At 40.1% G+C, this 15,644-nt stretch overlaps 1 protein-coding gene across 1 annotated transcript in view; it reads right to left on the bottom strand.

Moving 5' to 3' along the window:
• Nucleotides 1-15,184: 15,184 nt before the first annotated feature.
• The window catches only part of LOC147457437 (uncharacterized), a 46,758-nt gene continuing 46,298 nt past the window's right edge, over nucleotides 15,185-15,644 (bottom strand). The window contains exon 12 of the transcript XR_015188107.1: nucleotides 15,185-15,581. The gene's annotated coding sequence lies outside the window, so the exon portion shown is untranslated. The remainder of the gene's footprint in view (nucleotides 15,582-15,644) is intronic.

Genomic DNA, 15,644 nt, shown 5'->3' with positions numbered 1-15,644 from the left:
ATGATGGTGGTGGGGTACTCACTACCTTCCCCCCATACATATTGAAATGTTGCAAGACCTTGTGGATATAAGATTTGTGAGATAGCTCAAGAATACCCTTTTTTCTATCTCTCTTGAGACACATACCAAGTAAATGGTTTGCTTCTCCAAAATCCTTCATAGCAACATTTTGCTTCAATTTGGCAATCTCCTCATTACAATTTCCTGCAATAAGCATGTCATCTATGTATAAAATGAGAATGAACAAAGAAACATCATTGAGTTTCTTTGTATATAAGCAATTATCCTCTTCACTTCTACTAAAACCATGGGACCATATAAAAGCATCAAACTTTTGAAACCACTATCTTACATCTTGCTTTAAGCCATAAAGAATTTTCTTGAGTTTGCATAGAAGCTCCTTGCTATTAGGTTCTTCAAATCCTTTACTTTTCTTTATGAATACATCCTCTTTTAAATCCCCATGAAAAAAGATTGCCTTCACATCTATTTGGAAAATCTTCATGTCGAGGGTAGTGAGAGGACGTCCAAATGAGCACTTTGCGAGCCGAACCAACAAAAGCTTAATTATAAGTGTTCGTGATAATTCAAAAGAAATCAAGAAGCTGCAAGAGCAAACTAAGGAAACCTTGATCAAGGCCGCACATGCAAAGACCATGTCGGATCTTAACAAGTTGAAGAGGTTGACGACATTAGAAGCTATTGCAAACATAGAGAACCTAAAGAAACGTGAGACTTTGAAGCTCCTCAACAAGGAAGTGAGTCTAAACTCGCACCATTGTTATAACAGTAACACCAAAAAAACCTAAGTTTAGGTTAAGGTTTTTAGAGAGAAGTAGGTGAATCTCTACCAACATCTCTGACCTATTAAGTTTTTGAAACTAAACCCTCAAAAGTTTGATAGACAATCAAGGAGAGTAAGCTTATATAATTTCTCCTTCATTTTCTCTCCCCTTCCTACTGCATCTACACTTAGCCGCTCTTGCTTACTATGGTCGCCCAGCTCTCTCTCTCTCTCTCTCTCTCTCTCTCTCTCTCTCTCTCTCTCTCTCTCTCTCTCTCAAATGATAGTGTAGCCCATGAGCAATACTACACCTAATGGCTTGCAATGACAAGTTTGTTCCTCCCTCTCTTTCTCTCCTCTCTCTAGACATTGACAAATCTTTCTCTTTTTATACCTAGATTGTCCCACTTTATCATAATTCATTTGTACCTATACATGTCTCAACCTAAAATTATTGTTCATGTGTGACTCATGTTCTAACAACTTGCAATGACGAGTTTCTCCCCCCCCCCCCCCCCCCCCCCCCCCCCCCCCATCCCATCTATCTATTTATCTTCCTATCTCCCTCTCTATATATAGCCATGTTATATGCATCTCATCACTAGGTAGTGACAAGTCTCTTTCTCTTTTTAGAGATGAGTTTCTCCCACCTCCTCTCTCTCTCTCTCTCTCTCTCTCTCTCTCTCTCTCTCTCTCTCTCTCTCTCTCTCTCTCTCATGACTAAGCAGTGACAAGTGTCTCTCTCTTTTTAGACCTAGGTTGTTCCACTTCATCATAATTGGTTTATACTTAATTATAATCTGTTTCTACTTAACAATCCATGTTGGTACCTACATACATTTTCACGATCGCTTGTAATTTTAATTGATGCATTTGTTCTCTTTCAGTGATGGATAGCCCTTCTTCTGAATTTGGAAATGTTTCTCAAGGAGATCTTGACGTAAATGAAATCATCATGCCTACACCTCCAGAGCGTAGTAGCATGCGAGTCGCAATTCAGTTCGCCAGATCAGGGGGGCAATTGATTTGAGAGGGTCCTTCAAAGCATTTACAAATCATTCATGTATTTGTGAATGCAATGAAGATATCCAACAAAAGTGCAGAAATCTCTTACAAGAAGGTTTGCAGACAAGTTCAACGTGAAGAAGACCACATCACTTTTTGAGAGGAGGTGATTTTAGCATTGCAGGGTATCAAGGATGAAACTGCATGTTTGAAAATAAACCAACATGAACTCTATACATTCATGGAAAATTTCCAGCATGAGGTTGTGTAACAATCGTCTTTGTGCTTCAAAGAACACAAGAATGAAGCTGAAGCCTTGAAAGCACATGTAGTAGGTTTGGGGTTTGGGATTAGGACCTTTAAAGAATACAATGAGCAAGTTGAAGCTTTAAAATCACATGTAGCCAATTTAGGGTTTTAAATGAAGACCTTAAAAATTGCAATGAATCACTTGAATGCCATCAATAGGAGACTTAGTCATATTGTCATGCCTAATGCACAGTGGGGTGTTGCGGAATCTTATCCTAAAATTTAATGTTTTTTGGACTAATGATGTAGTAAAACTTCAATTTATCATTGTAGCAATTCTCTCTCTCTCTCTCTCTCTCTCTCTCTCTCTCTCTCTCTCTCTCTCTCGATCATAACTTCTTCATCCGAACTCCAATTTGGGTGATCTATAGCCTCAATCAAAGAGCACGAAGTCCTCTACGCATTGATGTAAAGACAAAAATTTTCAGAGTTATGGAAGGCATTTCTGTAGCAGTATTTCCGAAGTGAACAGGTTCAACAAAATTGATTCTCATCTCCTATTTTACATACAATGTCTTCCGGCACTCGCAAGGGTTCTTCTTCTTCAACAAGGTCCACAACCATTGTGGAAAATGATCCAAAATCTCCTAAGTGTGGAGATAGCAACACAACCACCCAACCAACGACATCAGAAACCATGATCATGGCGTACTTGGTATCATTGCAAGAGACCGTAAACAAACAAGGCGAAGACTTACGAGCACTTGCAATGGATAATGGCACACTAAGGATACTTGTGGTTGAGAATGAGAATCTCAAGAGGACACTTGAGATGCAAACAACACGTTTGATGCAACTTGAAGAGGAAGTCAAGGAATGTAAACGCTCTCTTGTGGACTTGAATGCTTTGAAGGAGCGGACGAGCAAAGTAGAGCATGACCATGTATTGAAAGAGGAGAAATTTGACACTATGAGCCGGGATGTATGCGACATGAAAAATGTATGCACAAACAAGTCTTGGGCTGATGTATGTGGTAGCAATGTGGTTTCTAATTCCTCACTCATGCAAGCTATGGTTCAAACAAAGAATGTTGAGAATGTGGATGTGGAGGAGTTGAAGGAACGGGAGCGACGTTCCACGAACATTGTTATTCGTGGAATTCCCGAAGAGAAGTTAGAGACACCTCCTTCTCTTGCCATTGTTATTGAAGATTTCTTCAAAACCCACTTTGGCATGTCCGGAGTTATGGTCTATGGAGCACATAGAGTGGGGAAGCAAGGAGCTCCTCGCTCGGGAGAACGGCCAATTGTATGCACCATGCCGGATGAGACCAAGCGAAAGATTATCCTTGATAATAGTTGGATCTATTTGAGGGATACAAAATGTTTTGTATGTGAAGATCGCACTATTAAGCAACAAAATATGCGTCGCAAGGCATATGAGGAAAAGAATAATAAAAACAAGGAGATCTCTCATGAAGAAAATGTGCCAAAGGAGGAGGCAAGTCTCTCAAGCAAATAGGGATGCATGACCTATGAGACCGAGTTACAATTGAAAATATGCTTTTGGAATTGTAATGGATACCCATGGAATGCGGGGGTTGGCATTGATGAACTAACAAGCAAAGCCGATGTTGTACTTCTTGTTGAAACTTGGGAGCATGATACACAAAGGATTAACGGCTTGGAGGATTACAATGTACATTCATTGATGTGGTCAAAGAATCTCAAGCAACGAAGAGGACAAGGAGGGTTAGCATGTATGGTTAAGAAAGGATTGGAAGATTTTGTATCAATTGTGAAAGATGACAAGTACAAACGTTATGTATGGCTGAAAATTATGACACCAAAAAGAGCACCCATTTTTGTAGCCGGTTGCTACATTCCTCACCATGATTCTCCCTTTTATGCTTGCATGGATAGAGATCAACCATTTTCTGATTTGGAAGAGGACATTGCTTATTTCAAAGGTGAAGGTGATGTTATTGTATTTGGGGATATGAATGCTCGCACAAAAACATTGCAACATGATACTCAACAATTTGATATGCCATACATTTCAAGGGAGTTGGAGGAAGTTCACTTGTATGATCGTACTTCAATGGATGAGAAAGAGCCGGATCACTATGGAAAGTTACTTTTACACATGTGTAATAGCACGGGTATGCTCATTGCCAATGGTGTATCTTTGTGGAGTGGAACCAATGGATTTACATGTAGGAGACATAATGGGGATAGTGTGATTGACTATATGCTACTCTCTGAAGCCATCATGTATAGCATAAAGAGTTTTATGTTTGGTCAATGGACCCCGAAATCCGACCATCGCACCTTATGTATTGACCTTTCATGTGGAGAAGCAACTAAGCATGATAATCTCAGCCAAAGGAAAGAGAAGTTATCACTATGTATGGATTTCAAACGGGCACCAATGTACATTGAAATGGTTGAGAAAAAATTATGGATGACAAAGCTTCAATGTGATGCACCATTGGAAACTAAATGGGAAGCTTTCAAGAAATCTATTTGTTCTTGTGCGGAAGAATGCTTTGCCATAAAGCATCTCCATGGTATCAACAAAGATAGATCACGCAAAGGTGGTTTGATAAAGAATGTCAAGATGCTCGAAAGTCCTTGATAAAGCTTGATGCAACTATGGACAAAGACACCTATCAAAGTCATTTGCATACATACAAGGCATTGATTCAAAAGAAGAGAAGAAGATGGGAAGTAAAGCAACAAGAATTTCAAGTCCAAGAAAAGGCACATGCATGTGGAAGATTCTGGAGAAACTTGAGAGGCAAGCGGGTTGAGAATTTTGGTAACTTGAGTCTAGTGGACATGTACACACATTGTAGGCAATTATATGAGCAAGCAAATACTGAAAAAATGCCATTTTATGGTTCACTCCCATGTATGCCGTCTTTTTTTACTATTGAGGATGTATGCGGTGGGCTTGAAAAGTTGGCCACTCGCAAAGCGGGAGATCTTCAAGGTATCAAGCCGGAGATGATCAAATGGACGAGAGATTTTACCCATGAGTGGATGTGTGATATGTTCAACCTTGCACTTCAACATGGTATACCTTATGATTGGAGTACTAATTGGGTTAAGCCTTTGCATAAAGGAGGGGATGTAAAGAATGTAAGCAACTACCGGACTATAATGATTGGGTCTCTTATGGAAAATTTGTTTGGGTGCATAATGGAGATGAAATTGAGTGATTGGACTGAAGAGAATGACAAGCGTGCAAAGGGACAAGCGGGTTTTCGTCGATGCCATAGCACCATTGATCATCTTGTCACTCTTCGTGTTCTCATGGAGGAAAGTCAGTTGAAAGGCAAGCGATTGTATTGTTGTTTTGTGGACTTTAAGAAAGCCTTTGATATGATTCCACGTAACAATTTGTGGAGAAGGATGGAAGAACTCCAAGTGCCAAGTGAGTTTATGCTTGCGGTTTCTCGAATCTATGAGAAGGTGATTTGTCAATTGCGCATGGGAAGAGAAATTTCAGAAATTTTTGTAAGCACTATTGGGGTTAAACAAGGATGTCCATTGTCACCAACTCTCTTTGGTCTATGCATCGATCAATTGGAACAAATGGTACTTGACTTTATGCAAGAAGAAGGCATTGAAGAGGTCACTATTTGCAATGCGGTAATCATGCTTTTGTTGTATGCGGATGATGTAGTGCTTCTAGCACACACTTTAGAAGATGCACAAAAGCTTATGGTTGTCCTTGAGAACTTTTGCTTGCATAGTGGGCTGATTGTAAATGAATCCAAAACAAAGGTTATGCTTGTGAAAACCAACCATAAGGAGAAGCCATGCATTGTGTACAACAACGAGACACTTGAAGTTGTTGAGAGCTTTAAGTACCTTGGCCTTGAGGTTCCATCCAATCACAAGTGGCATGAATGTGCTATGCATCGTTTGGAAGCGGGAAAGAGAGCATATTATGCATTTGAGAACATGTGTAATGCGGGAAACATCAAGTGTTGGGTTCTCAAGAAGTATCTTTTTGATGCATTGGTGACACCGGTTCTTCTTTATGGAGTTGAAGTGTGGGGCGGGAGCATCTCAAAGTCTACTTGGAAAGAGTTTGAGAATGTCCAAAAGCGTTTTCTTACAAACTTTCTCCAAGTTAAGACACAAACACCATATATGCTCCTACTTCTTGAGTCGGGATCTCTTCCAATTGAGGTTATGGGCATGGAAAGGGTTGTGGAGTACATGATAAAGATGCGTCAAAACCCCTCACATCGACTTCCTACAATTGCATGGGAAGCAAGCAAAAAAGTTCAAAAGACGCATAAAAGCAAGATCTTGAGCACGGCACGGGATGGATGCAAGACATAAAGAAGTGGTTTGGGAGATGGGATGCATTACACTTGCTACATGATGCTTCAATTGACTCTCAAGTGAATGAAGCTTTTCTACAACGCCAATGTATTACGGCTTGGGAGAAATCCGGTGGGTCACGCTTCATACATTACACCACCTATATTGCCCCCAACTACAAAACCATGTTCTTCGCTGAGAGAGGAAACCGTACTCACACTTACATGCTTGAGCCTATTCCCTTGTCCGCGATACGCACTATCGCAGCAATTCGGCTTAGCTCCCATTTCCTTCGATGCGAGATAGGGCGTTGGGGCAATGGAGAAGAGTCAAATCGATTGTGCACATTATGCTCACTGCAAGTTCGAGAGTCTGAGTACCACACACTACTAGAGTGCTCAGCTTTTGATCACATCCGAACTTGCTTCTCTCACATTTTCAGCCATAACTTAGACCTACACACTTTCCTCTCCCAGCCAAAGTGTGGGCTCTCCATTGTGACTCTCATCACTACAATTTTGGAGCATCGAGAGTCACTCATCGGCCATGCACATACTACATCACATGTAACTTTGGTCCCATAGGTCATATTTGACCTCCAAGGACGATAATAAAATCTATCTATCTATCTATCTATCTCTCTCCCCATGAGCGTCAAAGAGAGAGAGAGAGAGAGAGAGAGAGAGAGAGAGAGAGAGAGAGAGAGAGAGAGAGAGAGAGAGAGGATGGGAGTGAAGAAGGTTTTAGGGGTAAGAGATATAGGGAGGGATAGAAAGACAAAGGGAGAGGTAGCAAGAGGGGGAAGGAAAGGGAGATATGGAATGAATAGTAATTACAAACTTAAGTGACATAAATGGTCTAGGACAAGTAGATTTGTAGCTCATATTAGATAGATGCAAGTGATCTTCCTATTAACAACCATTTGGTTGTTGTTAAACCAAACGCCCTAAGTGAATGCTCTTTAAAATTGTGTACTTCACACAAATGGTGTCTGGACCATGTGTTTTGTCCCCAAGACATGCACATCGAGCTAGACTATGCAACGTTTCTTGAAAAGCTAGGCAAGAAATAGCATGGGCTAGGGCTCAATTATCTTTGCAGTGGATACTATTGGGTATTTTAGGAGATTCTGTGAATATCATGCATTTAATCCATGATGGTCAACAAATGGATGCAATGGCTATGCATATTGAAAACTGTACTAAAAATGCTCAAAGTACTAGACCTTTAGAAGTACCTTTCATTGTTGGAAGTGTCAACAATTGGGAGGGCCACCAACATCCTTGCATGGTTTGTGAAGAAGGAGGATTCTCTAAAATTGAGCATCATTATCTATCTATTCGTTGCATTTATCCAAATGCAACAATCTTGAAGCATGACTCTATGCTTGCCCTCTACCATTGAAAATGCTTTGCTTCTTGGGTGCTCATGTTGATGAGCAACTTACGTGAGGGAGAGGTGTATACACAATTAAAGTTCACAGTGCCATCTACCATCATATTGGGCCCATGACACCTAGAAAAAAAAGTGGATCAGATTAATCTCTTTGCACAATTGTACTTTTTGGATACAAAGATTAAGCTTAACAATAGATTGCATCATTTGCCAACTTTAGATAGAGATTCCTTGCATAGTTTGTAGACTATGATGCATCATGTTAACCCATATGCAAATGCCTTTTGGTCTGCTGCTACAATAATGCAGATTGAAGGAATCCCAAACATGAAGATGGTCATTACTAAAAAGCATACAAATGGTTGGTAAGATTTAGCCCCACATGATCTGAGGTTGCAGCAATTATGCCAGGGCAAGGAGATGAGAGAAACATCGGCAATCATGATATTGTATTTCAGTATCTTGATGGGGGGCTTAAAAGGATCTCCAACCTAAATCGATCATACATGCCTTTACTATATGTTCTATTATTTCCTAATGGAGAGGGTGGGTGGCATCCATAAATACCGCAGACTCACAATGAGCCGCAGTTTGTTACACAAAGACAATACTAGACTTTTAGGTTGTAGATTAGGAGTGACACCACAGAGTTCCTTTTACATGGAGGACAATTGTTGCAGCAGTACATTATTGATGCCTACAGTACAATGGAGGAGTCAAGGTTATTATGGAGTAGAAACAATCATGCAGAAGTGTATCAAGGCCTTGCAAACATGGCTGCTTCTTGTGATGGTGCACATGGAGTCATGGGTGTTAATGTTGGAAGAAGAATTGTATTGCCTTCATCTTTTGTTTATGAAGCATAAGATGGATTGCTGCAGTCTATTAGCATCACATAGTCCAGCCCTAGCTACTAAAACCGCTCAAGAAGTGGATGTGAAGATCTAGTGAAGCATCTCAAAACCAGTGGCATGCCGTTTTTTGCCTTGTCAATTGGAGCGTTGCTAGTGGAAGGGACATCACTAATATTTTGAGTTTTAATAGATTATGAGGCAGCATCCTCTTATGTGACTTTTCTTTACTCAAGCTCTTTGATATGTTTCTTGTGCATCTTTTGTTTCTTGAAGATAACTCCTGTTCCAATCACCTGAGTTCATTTGTTTCCCAGTGGCGACGATTGCTTCCCCGATTTTTTGAATAATCTCTATGAACCTAGCTATTTTCAGGGCGTTCTCGAAGACCCAACTGATCCTGGACTTCTAGATGTGTCTGAAGTAGAAGAATCAACAATTTACGTGCATATGAGCAGTGATTGGTCTTTTAGCACTTTCCCTCCTAGGAAGAGATCATTCTTAAAGGACCCTATCTTTCAAGTCTTTTGAACCCATTTGCAAATTTTTCCTGCCAGGCCACAAATTGTTGGGCACTCCTTGAAAAGGTGAATGAGGTCCTCACAAGCCGTTTGGCATTGCGAGTATCTATCTAGACCAATACCTCTTGCTAGAACCCTCATACCATTCGGCAAGGCTTCCCACATTACCTTGCATAAAAAAACCTTCATCCCAATCTTCCATTGCAGACACCATATGCTCTTCATGATTTCCACCCATCTTGATTCCGACCATTGCCTACCCCACTGCTTGTTCAGAGGGGGAAACCAATCCGTCGATACCATAAGGATGTGGTATTCATCCTTGGTTTGTGGTTTGAGAACCCCCAAAGGGGCTCCTAGGTATCGGAATACCTTCCCTTTCGACGCTATCTCTCCGGACCCCATTGACAGATCGACGAACAAGTCGTTTTTTGAGAGTGAAATCAATCTTGATTTTTTAATACTACACTTCAAATGTGATGCAATGGCATAAGTTTACACAATCTCTAGAGCCTTCCTAATCACCTAAGGGAAAGCTTCAGGGAGTCATCCACAAAAAAACTTTGCAAGAAGTTCGTCGTTTTGTTAGGCAAAGTCAACCCTTGAACCTCCCCTCTCGTAGCACTATATCTTCAAGCAATGTCACTAGAGGATGAGATTCAATAGTGAACAATAGAGGGGCAAGTGGGCAGCCTTGATTGATTGATCCTTTAACCTCAAATTCCCCCACAATTCTCTCATTGAACAAAAGATTAGATTAGCTACTAGCACCAAGAGTGTTGGTCAGTCGACACATCCGCGGCCCAAAGCCAACGATTTCATGACATCTTCAATGAACAACCATGTGATCCCGTCATAAGCTTTATCTAGATCCAACTACAGCATGATACACTCTTGCTTAGTAAATGTTGCATAATCTATGCCATTGATTGTTGCTAGAGTGATCATAGATTGACATTCCCTTAATAAAACCATGTTGGTGGGGAGTGATGACTTTTTCCAGGAGGGGAGAGAGCCAAGGGTTATAGGTTTGTCAATAGTTTTATATGCCACTGGCATCATGGTTATGGGATGCCAATGTTTTAGCTACAAGAAGCACATTTGTTTGGGGATAGGTTTGATGAGGCCCCTCTTTATTGTTAAGTCATGGACTCCATCAACTAGGGATTGGTTAGCCATTCCTTTGATCGGGGAATTTATATCATCCCAAAATTCTTTGAAAAAATCGATAGTCAATATGTCCCATCTAGGGGACTTCTCTTTGCCTAAAGCATGCAACACAAGAGAGAATTCCTCCTCGGTGAACTCCTTCTCCAAAAGGTTGGCGTCTTCGTGGGAAACCATTTTCTTGACACTCTCTAGAAGAGTAGCTTTGGCTTCATCCACTTCCGAGGAGTGCGCCTCAATTGGCCTATTATATGTCCGTAAGTGACGGTTGAGCCATTTCATATGGGTCCGTGACATCATTTCCTTCCCCAACGATGAGCGAGTGCCCCCCCCCCCCCCCCCCCCCCCCCCCCCCCCCCCCCCCCCCCCCGTGATTTCTCTTGACTTCCACGGCCCTGAAGAAGTGTGCTTGATTAGCCTCCTCCAATTGGAGGTACATTTCTTTGGACAATATTCTCGCCTTCCTCACCTCCTCAAGTCGATCAAGTCACATTTAGCTTCTAGCCACCTTTTATGCTCAGCTTCTATGGACGATCCTTTATGTTTTTTGGAGGTTAACAACTCTACTTCATCATCAAGCTGCTTCAGTCGCTCCTCGGGGTGTTTCTTTCTTCTAGGGCCTACAACTTTGATTTCTTTTTTAATATTATTGGCAAAGATATCCCAAACCCTAGGGATTGCCAAATCCACACATTTATGAAGCTTACTAATAGCTTTCAAGGCCAGGCTTTTGAAGAGAGGGTGTTTGAACAGGTGGACTCCTATCGTAAGTAACTTTCTGGAGGGAACCTTCTCCTTTGGTTTTTCTAAAATTTCATGCACAATGCCAAGTGATCTGACATGCATTGTGTAGTCACCACCTTCATTTCAAGCAGCCATGGCAAACCAATTGGCCTGATGAGAACATTAGCATCGATCACACTGAGATGCCGTGCCATCATACTGCATACTAGTGTATGTGAACCATGGCATGCTATTCCAAGGGCCCACCTCCCAAATGTCCACTAACATCGACTTCTCACAATGGCTTATCCATTTTGATTTTTTGGATCCAGCTAACATGCTCGATGAGCCCATTGTGTGATTTCTCTTGTCCACCATATTAAAGTCTCCAACAAGGAGCCATTCCCCTTCCACTTGTATGCCTTTCAGGTGTTCCCATAGTTTTGCTCTTTCCTTCACCAAGCAAGATCCATAAATGTTGATAATGATAAAATGTTGATCTGCCCACTTGATCTTTATTCCTAGAGCTCTCCCAAATGGATGATTGAGCACCACCTTCGGCTCTAGGTCCCTGTCCACAATTGAGAGGACACCATTGAACCCATCAACGCCTTCTTCGTAGAAAACTAGCTTCTTTCCCACTGCTTGCTTTCTTTTGCTAGAGACATCGAGGTGATGCTCCTAGAGGACCCAGCAGTTGATATCCTTGCCTTTTTTAACTTCCTCCTAAAAGAAGGAGCTCTTCTTCTAGGTTTTAAGCCCCTTTACATTCCGTGATTGGAGAACAAACTCTTCGATTACTGAGAAAGGGGTACGAAGTCCTCTTATTTTTATGTTTCTCATGTAAAGATGGTGGTCAGACACAATGCGCTTATAGTGATCGCCATCATGGAAGCTTTCTACATGCCCCCATTTGTCACCTAGAATAGTACTTAGAGCATTTAATGGTATATCTTTGCAATTAAACATAGTAGGTATTTGAGAAAATAGTAAGGGCCTAAAGGCATGAACAAACACATGAATAGGGAAGCATCAACTTAATCGAAGATTTGCTAGGCTTAAAAGAGCCTTGGAAATTATCCACCACCTTTTGGTTGAAGTTAAGCAATGGTCATACATCAAGGATTGTCCATTCCAGGCTTTGAAGCATAGGGGAATTAATGATCTCAGACTTACCAAACCCCTACCTTAGTGGGTATCACATAGTTATGGGAGTAGAAGAAAATATGTCGTGCTTGATGAGTTGTTTTGTGGACATATTAGCAAAAAGCACCTCAAGCATGTGGGCATGCACAACCATGAAGTTATTAAGAGAAATTGAAGTGGTTTATTCTTTAAGTAAAGTTGCAGAAAAGATGTCTACAACAACAAACATTAGTAGTTCAACATGGTAGACAAACAAAGTGGATATGAATTAAAGACCGAAGAAAGAAATTCATGATTTTGAGCAAGCCCTTTATTTAATTTTGAAGGAGAACATGTATGGATATCAACAAGGGTATACACGTGTTGCACTTTTTTTTTTGGAGAAGGGGGGGGGGTTGTGACTTTTGAGAATTTTGAAAAAGAAATTTTCATTTGTTACATGGGATTTTCTTTGTGAATAATGATGGGTGGTTCTTTTCCCTCAAGGGGTCCCTCTCTATCATGCCCCCCCCCCCTGCCCCTCTCTCTCGCTTTTTAGGGACAATACATAAATAAGGGATCCAAACACAGGTCTCCCTTACATTTTCTAATTAATAGGTGATATAACCATGTTGTAGCCATTTGCTAGTTCTTAACCTTCCCTTAATCCAAAGACCCCCTTCAAAGTCCAAATATTTCCTAATGTACGCAAGCAATCAAGACAAAAAGACAATGTTATTGATCGATATTTTGGCTGGCATAATCAAGCCACTTAGTTAACTTCATGAACCAAAGAATATTTTTTATTATCACAGCTTACAAACAAGAAATCATGTTTGTCAACAAGTTTCACTAGAAAGATGAACATGAAGAAGGTCTTAGGGGACAAAGTCTAAAGCTATGGTTGTGAGGTAAAGGGCTCCTAAAGATAGGGACCAGGGGCTCCTACAAGAGGCTTCATTGGGTGGAGAAGATGCAACATAGTTCTCTAGGCCTTTTATCTACACTTTGTTTCATACATAGGGGGCTGCTTAAGACACCCTCTTAGAGGAGTCACTTCTTCATTTGATGACTCTCTATTGTCAATAATATTCCCTTCATACTCATGGAATGAGGCACTTCTCTCTCTTCTATTGGAGTAATTATCACAATGGTTTCTCATCTTCCTTGTAAGAGAACGTTGGAGGCATCCAACATGTCTGCCCATTGTCGATTTTTTCATGTGCATATTTACTATATATAGATATGTTGAGCTTTTTATGATTCTAATTATATATGTGTGCTCAATTTTATACCTTGGATGATCGGACACAATTTTATGCAACACTGTGTATAAATGAAAGCTTCACGACTTATTGTAACTAACATTAGTGCTCAAATGGATAGCTAAGTCTCTCTACTCTTCTCTCTCTTGTCTATTGTGTTAATGGTGCTACTTGTGTATTAATATATTTAAATTAGTATTTATTTACTCTCTTAATTCTCTAATTGCTTGTGCATCATAATCAGATTGTGTATGCTTGTGTTTGTGTGAGATTAAGAGAGGATTAGAGTAGGTTGTTTAGGCATTGCATTGATCTTACTAGTGTATCTTGCATGTGCATGATAAGTGATCAGTAAGATTAATGAGAGATTAGCACATTATGAGATTGAGTGAGTGATAGATTGAGTTGTGTGTGTGTGTGTGTGTGTGTGTGTGTGTGTGTGTGTGTGTGTGTGTGTGTGTGTGTGTGTGTGTGTGTGTGTGTGTGTGTGTAGAGCTCCTTAGTTTCTTCATTAGTGTCTTGAGAGTCCTCTTCTTGCACCTTTTTTTGGTTCCGTGCTTTCATGCTCTACCTAGGTGTCAATTTTTAGATTGAAATTATGTGGTGGATTGTGCATTGTATTTCAAACCCCAACAAAGGATTTGTGCAAGAAAATTTGAAATAACATTAATTCCTTGTGCGAAAATGACATCATCTTCTTTAAAATGTATTTCTAACAAATTCACACCTTTGTCCTTCATCATCTTCTTTAAAATGTATTTCTAACAAATTCACACCATTGTCTTTAACATCACACATGGTGTACTTCCTCACATGACTCTCATAGCATTCACACCCTTGGTATGTCCTTAACTCGTCTCCTCCAACAAGAAAGGAGAAACCATGCTCTGATACTAATGCATATCTTAATAGACTCATGCACAAATGTTTTCAACAATTTTAACTAATTATGTGAATTAATTGAAATTAGTACACAAAGCATGAAAAAGGATCAATCTTAATAGACTCATGTTTTCAACAATTTTAACAAATTAATTGAATTTGGCGCACACAAATCATGAAAGAGGATCAAATGTTTTGAGGTCGGCACTCCCTAGAAAGGAATATTTCATTATAGCTTTGCTCATGATTACATGCATCATACAATTAAAGTCTATGAACTCTTTGATAGTTACAACAAATCGTGAAAGTTTAGGACTTCACAAATTGCATAATTAAAAACTCAATTTTTCCAAAGATGTGCATGTTATCCTACCCACACTTTCAAAGGCATCCAATTACACAAATAGGGTAGCCTTGCACAAAGTCCAAGAAAAGCTTGCATGATGGAACATATGTGGAGGTATATATTGGCAACTCTTGTTTGTAGAAAAGCTTGCATGATGGAACATATGTGGAGGTATATAGTGAAAACTCTTGTTTGTAGAAACCATTTTGCAAGCCATGGAAATCCTTGCTACTTCTTTGTGGCAACGAGTATGTGATTAGTTATTGTAAAGAGAGTAGCAGCTACCTTGTAGGGCAAGAAAAGAGTGCTCTACAAAGCAAAAAATAACCTAAATCGAGAAGGAGAGCAAGGAAACCCTTACTTTGTAGCACTTGAAAATCACTTCTCTATAGCAGTTATCAAACGAAACTTCCTCGTAAGGTCCCTTCAGAAAAAGATGTTAAAAACCGAAGTTGTTTATATTGATGTTTCTAACAAGCTTTGCAAGTTGTTTTTGCAATACACCTTTCTTTTGCAAGATTTTCTGAACGTACTCCAAGTAAGTCTATAGCAATTATATAAAAAAAAGATGTTGAAAACAATTGTTGTTCATGTTTTTACATAATGCCCTTCTGAAAGTACTCCCACTAAGTTTCTTTTGACAAGTCTACTTCCTTTGCTTTTTCTCGTAATGTGCACCCACCTCTTCTAACACACTCTTGCTTTACACTAGTATTGCTTGGGAAAATCTCTAAAACTTCCCCCACCCCGCCCCGCCCTTAAAACACACATTCGTGCGCTCGCTTGAAATTGCATTCATTCTATCACTTGGTTCTTGATGTTCTTCCATGTGTCTCCAAATATTCTCTCAAAGCACCACATCAAAAGCCCTTCTTGAAGTCCACAAAGCAACAACACAGGCCTTTTGTCTTTCAAGTGATTTCCTCCCTGAAAAGTGAAACAGCAACAAGATTATCGATGTGCTATGTGCTGGTTTTTATTTAATTTCAA

The sequence above is a fragment of the Adiantum capillus-veneris genome, chromosome 5 (assembly GCF_014529385.1).
Source record: "Adiantum capillus-veneris isolate H3 chromosome 5, ASM1452938v2, whole genome shotgun sequence".
NCBI lineage: Eukaryota > Viridiplantae > Streptophyta > Polypodiopsida > Polypodiales > Pteridaceae > Adiantum > Adiantum capillus-veneris.
Note: the sequence above shows the minus strand (reverse complement) of the source record. Positions and strands in the feature narration are given on the sequence as shown.